The sequence below is a fragment of the Tarenaya hassleriana genome, unplaced genomic scaffold (genome assembly GCF_000463585.1).
Source record: "Tarenaya hassleriana unplaced genomic scaffold, ASM46358v1 Cleome16, whole genome shotgun sequence".
NCBI lineage: Eukaryota > Viridiplantae > Streptophyta > Magnoliopsida > Brassicales > Cleomaceae > Tarenaya > Tarenaya hassleriana.
In genome coordinates, this window is record NW_010965019.1 from 1,873,032 (window position 1) to 1,879,302 (window position 6,271).

Genomic DNA, 6,271 nt, shown 5'->3' on the forward strand with positions numbered 1-6,271 from the left:
TTATAATAACAATTTATTAATATTAACTAATAATATAATTTAAAATAAATATTGAAATAATTTAATTTATAAATTAATTACCATAACGCCCCGTCTAGTTCGGGATCGATTAGCGGCACCTCGCGAGTGTCGAAGGAATTTAATCTTCGTGGGTTAATCTTCAAAACAGCCGACCATTGATCTTCCCGTCGCCGTTTCACCGATGTCGCAGAATGTTTCGGATATGGAATGAAGCATACCTGGTCTGCTTGATCTGAAAGTATAAAAGGATCGTACTTTGCATATGAACGTTTCGGGTTTATGTCAATACCTCCCCATCGATTTTTCCGTGAGTCGCGTCCCGACGTTGTATCAAACCAATCACATCTGAATATGATTGTTTTCAACCCGACTAATCCTGGATACTGGAGTTGGAAAATCTGACGAAGAACTCCAAAGAAATCATGATCTTCCGATGACCCGCTTTTTATACAAACTCCGTAATTGAACGTGGATTTATGTTTCCCATGATCGTAAGTGTGAAACGTGTATCCTCGGGTGAACATTATCGGCCAGCAAATGACTTTTCTTCCAGGTCCATGTGATATATCTCTGATCCATGCCGGAATTCTATCACTGCATGACTGAATCTGCGCATAAAAATTAAATTAATACACAAATACATACACGTACATATATATATAGCTAGAATACTTACGTAGTCTCGAAGCCAAGATGCATAATGTTGTTCCTTCATTCCTTCAAATTCCTCCCCACATAGATTAGGATATGTTGCCAAAACATCATCGTCAAAAAGTCTTACAAAAAAAAGTTGTTAGCAAATATGTAATTAATTAATTTCTAATCACATCTAAGATTAAAAAATGTGTACCTTTCGTATGGCTTAAGTTCTTCACAATTCAACAGTATATATGTGGCGATGTGATTGTACTCTTGTACAGTTAACCAATATTCTTCAGATTTGCCTCCGAGGCGATCAGTAGGCTGAAAACTTTCGGGAATAAGTCCGAAACATGAATCATAGTGGTAGAGATAACTTCTATCGTCTTCGTTGATAGCCCTCCTTGTCTTCGTCTGAATATGAGATTCAAAATAGAAAGAACTGAAGTAGGAGATCTCCTCTAACAAATACTGTTTGATGATAGATCCTTCCACTGCTGCTTTGTTTTTAGCCTTCTTTTTCAGATGGAAAAAAAATCGCTCAAATGGATACATCCATCTAAACTATATTGGACCACCGTATATCGCCTCATCTGGTAAATGAATAGGTAAATGTTCCATCACATCAAAAAATGAAGGTGGAAATACCTTTTCCAATGCGCAAAGTATCTCAGGAATGTTGCCTTTCAAAACCTCTACATTACTTCTTCTAAGAGATCTTGCACATATATCTCGAAAGAATGTGCTGATACCGCATAACGCTCCGTGGACACTCGGTTTCAATAGCTCCGCAAATGCAATAGGAATAAGTCTTTGCATGAATACATGGCAATCATGACTCTTCATTCCCATAAGTTTTAATGAATCAGTATCAACACATCGCGCCAATTTGGATGCATATCCATCAGGGAATTTAACCTCTTCTTTTAACCATTTAAACAAGACCGTTTTACCTGGGTTTGTGAGTCTGAATATCGGCACAGGTGCGTGACCATCACGTGTCAACTCCAACTCTTTTCTCTTGCATATATCTTTCAAGTCCTTCCTCGAGTTGATGTTATCTTTACTTCTCCCTGGCACATTCAGAACGGTGTTGATGATGTTATCAAAAAAGTTTTTCTCTATATGCATAACATCCAGATTGTGTCGAAGCGTTAGCGAACTCCAGTAAGGCAAATCCCAAAAAATACTACGCTTATACCAGTTATGCCAATCACCAAATCCTTTGCACTTCTTATGCCCAAAATTTCCTCCACAATGCACAAAAGCTTCCAAATCATCTAAATATCCACTATTTATTCGCTCAGAATAAATTTGCTCTCCGGTTTGCATAACAGGACCTTCCTCAGTAACGATTTTACCTTTGGTAAAAAGCGTACGATTTTGTCTGAACGGATGATTCCTTGGAAGAAATCTGCGATGACAGTCAAACCAGCACGTCTTTCTCCCATGTCTCAACTGAAACGCTTCTGTTTCCTCCATGCAAAACGGACATGCAAGTCTTCCATGTGTGCTCCATCCCGATAGCATGCCATACGCCGGAAAATCACTGATCGTCCAAAGAAAAACCGCTCTCAGTGTAAAATTTTGTTTCACACTTACTCGTAAGCAGGGACTCCAATGTCCCACAAATCCTTCAACTCCTTAATGAGCGGCTGTAAATACACATCAAAACTCTTCTTCGGATGTTCTGGCCCAGGAATCAACAATGTCAAAAACATAAATTCTCTTTTCATGCACATCTCAGGTGGTAAGTTGTACGGAGAAAGTATAACTGGCCATAATGAATACTGCATGCCAGATTGTCCGTACGGACTAAATCCATCAGTACACAAACATAGATACACATTCCTAGGCTCAGCAGCGAATTGAGGAAATACCATGTTGAAGTTTTTCCACGCCAAAGCATCTGATGGATGTTGCATTTCTCCATCAACGGTAGAATGCGAGGCATGCCATCTCCTATGCGAAGCCGTTTGTTGTGATTCATACAAACGCTTCAATCTGTACGATACTGGCATATAGAACATCTTTTTATACGGAGTTTGTCTCCGTACATTCTTACTTGGACGGTATCTGTTAGTCCCACATAATTTACACCTAACCAATTCTTTTTCTTCACCCCAGTACAGCATGCAACCATTTTTGCAAACATCAATCTTTTCATAAGGCATTCCCAAATTCTTCAACATAGCCTTCGTATCATAATACGATTCTGGAGCTTCGTTATTTTCAGGTAAATATTCACGCAACGTTTGACAAAATGAATCCATGCAATTTTCGGTGACATTGTAATCCGTTTTCATACTCATCAATCTTGATGCAAGAGATAAACGTGACTGACCTTCTTTACATCCTTCATAGATAGGATGATTTGCCATATCCAACATGTCGAAAAACCGTTTTGTTTCGACGTTTGGCTCCTCCTGATCTTGTGATAAGTTTTGCTCAGCCAATGGCGTCCCAGGAAAAGCATCTGTCACCATTTCAACATAAGGATTTCTTACATCTTCATCTACATCATACCTCTGCTCGGCCGAGACATGTTGTCCCGTTGTGATTGTCCGAACTTCTTCTCCATGAAATCGCCAAATATAATAATCTTCGACAAATCCCCTTCGAAATAGATGTTTACAAACATCTTCTGTACTGCGATATTTAAAATTGCGACAACTTGTACATGGACATAGCATTTTTCCACGTTCTTGACACAACGGCTGCATAGAAGCAAAATTCATAAACTGTTCCAAACCGTTAATGAATTCTTGCGTTACCTCTTTTGTAATCGAATCAACTCTTTCGTATATCCACTGTCGGGACGAACGAATATTCGGATTTGTTGAAGATGTCATTTTTAGGAGAATTTTTGGTAAAAGAATAGTATAAGAGTGATTTAGAGAGTGGTTTGGACGAATTATGGCCGGGTGCTTTAAATAGAGAAACTTTCCAACGGATATCCGTTGGAAATCCGTTGAAAAGTTCGTTACCGTTACACTTACCAACGGATATCCGTTGGAATATTTCGAACGTTATAACGTTCGACTATTTCCAACGGATATCCGTCGGAATTATTGCCGCGTTTCATAACGTTCGAATAATTTCAACGGATTGCCGTTGAAATTCGTCAAACGTTATTTCCAACGGAAATCCGTTGGAATATACGTGGAAAATTTCCAACTCAAATATCCGTTGATATGCCGTTGGAAATTTCCAACGGATTTCTAACGGACGAATCCGTTAGACGTCCGTTGGAAATCCGTTAGAAATGCGTTGGAATTATTCCAACGGTATACCGTTGGAAATCCGTTGGAAAAATTACAACGGATTAATCCGTTGGAAAAATCCGTTGGAATTTCGCATTTTTTTGTAGTGGATTTTTTTCTTCGAATTTCACGTCTTTTTTTAAATACATGATCAACATCTATTTCCGTAGCAATTGATTTAGCAATTTCTAAAGCATTAGAAAACCAGTTTCTTTATATTTTTCAAAGAAAGAAATCAAACCCTTTTAGTTTTTGAATAGCAACATCAATATGCATATCACTTGCTTGTAAATATTTACTTACCAAATTAATTGTATATAGTATTTCAAACCAAATAACTATTGCTACCAAAAATTCAAAATCACCAAGCTCATATGTCGCTAATGATTTAGCTTCACTTCTTATTTTAGAATCATTATCAATTTCTGATATTTCTAATAGAGCTTTTTGTATTTGTGAAATTTGAAATCTAATCGCTTTAACACTTTCAACACGACTTTCCCAACGGATAGATGACAATGGTTTTAGAGACAATCTTTTTACATTATCTTTCAAAATTTGCCACCTTTTAGTAGAATTAGAAAAAAATTGTATATATCCTTTGTATAACTCCAAAATTTTTTTTAGATTTACCACATGTATTAGCCATATCACATAATACTAAATTTAGACTATGAGAACCATAAGGAGTATAAAAAGTCCCAACGGATAGATGACAATGGTTTTAGAGACAATCTTTTTACATTATCTTTCAAAATTTGCCACCTTTTAGTAGAATTAGAAAAAAATTGTATATATCCTTTGTATAACTCCAAAATTTTTTTTAGATTTACCACATGTATTAGCCATATCACATAATACTAAATTTAGACTATGAGAACCATAAGGAGTATAAAAAGCCTAGGATTAACATCTAAAAGTTTTTTTTGTACACCTTGATTTTTTCCTTTCATATTTGATCCGTTGTCATAACCTTGTCCTCTTATATTATCTATATGAAGATCAAGTGATTTTAGTTCATTTTGTAACACATCAAAAATCTCTTGCCCAGTTGTATCATTCACATTTAAAAACCCTAAAAACGATTCTTCAATCTTAACAAGATCAGAAGAGATATTCACATACCTGATAATCAAAGACATTTATTCTTGGTGGCTACTGTCTGGAGTACAATCAAGTATAACAGAAAAATATTTTGCTTGCTTTACATTTTTAATGATCTTATTTTTAATTGTTGAAGCAAGTAAAAGAACTAGTTCATTTTGAATATTATGACCAAGATAATGATGACGAATTTCATCATTTATAATACGTCTCAAATGTTCTTGAACAATTGGATCAAAATCTGCCAACATTTCAATTAAACCCAAAAAATTTCCATTGTTATTTTCAAATAATCTTCCATTTGTTCCACGAAATGCTAAATTATGTTTTGAAAGAAATTTTACAATTGAAATAATTCTAAACATGATATTTTTCCAATGATCTTTTTCTTTCATAAGTTGTGTATAAGCTATTTTATCTATAGTTTGATTTTTTTAAAATCTTAAACGCAAATCATACCAAGCGACCATATTTTTTATATGTTCTGCATTCATTTCATGTTCTTTAAGTCTAATACTAAGATGTATCCAATCTCCAAAACCCTCATTTGCTAATTGGCCCTTTCCAATATTTTTTTTAAATATTTTACAACAAAAACAAAATACTTTATCTAGTTCTTTCGAATAAACAAACCAATCTCTATCACATCCTTCACCATTTGATAAAATTCTAGTATAATATATTGATGAAAATCACCTAGAATTTTTTTTTTTTTTTATTACCTTTTTCAATATTCATATCTCTCTTAGGACCATTTGCTACTAAAATGTCAATCATTTTAGAATCAAGATTATCCCAATTTCTTGGATAAAAAATATCAAGTATATTAGTTTGATAAGAATTTTTTTCATCATTTTGTAAACTATCATTATTATCAATAATCTTAATATCATCATTTTCATTCATATCTACTACATTATTAGTAATATCATCTTCATTTTGACTAAAAGTTTGTGGTCTTTTATAACAAATTTATCTAAAGCTTCTTTTTGAGATTGAATTAATTCTTCAATTCTTTTCTTTCTTTTTTTTACGTTTTTCAAATCCAAAATCATATTTTCTAATTCCAGAAGACATATTTAAATTTAAATACTTAATAAAAAATAAGAAAAATTTAAGAAAAAACCTGGAAATTAGGAATTCAGTTTGATTTCCCAATTTTTTCTTCCAACTATCAAACCTGAAAATAAATAACAATATTATTAGCATTTATTAATATAAATAAAATCATCACATAAATAACA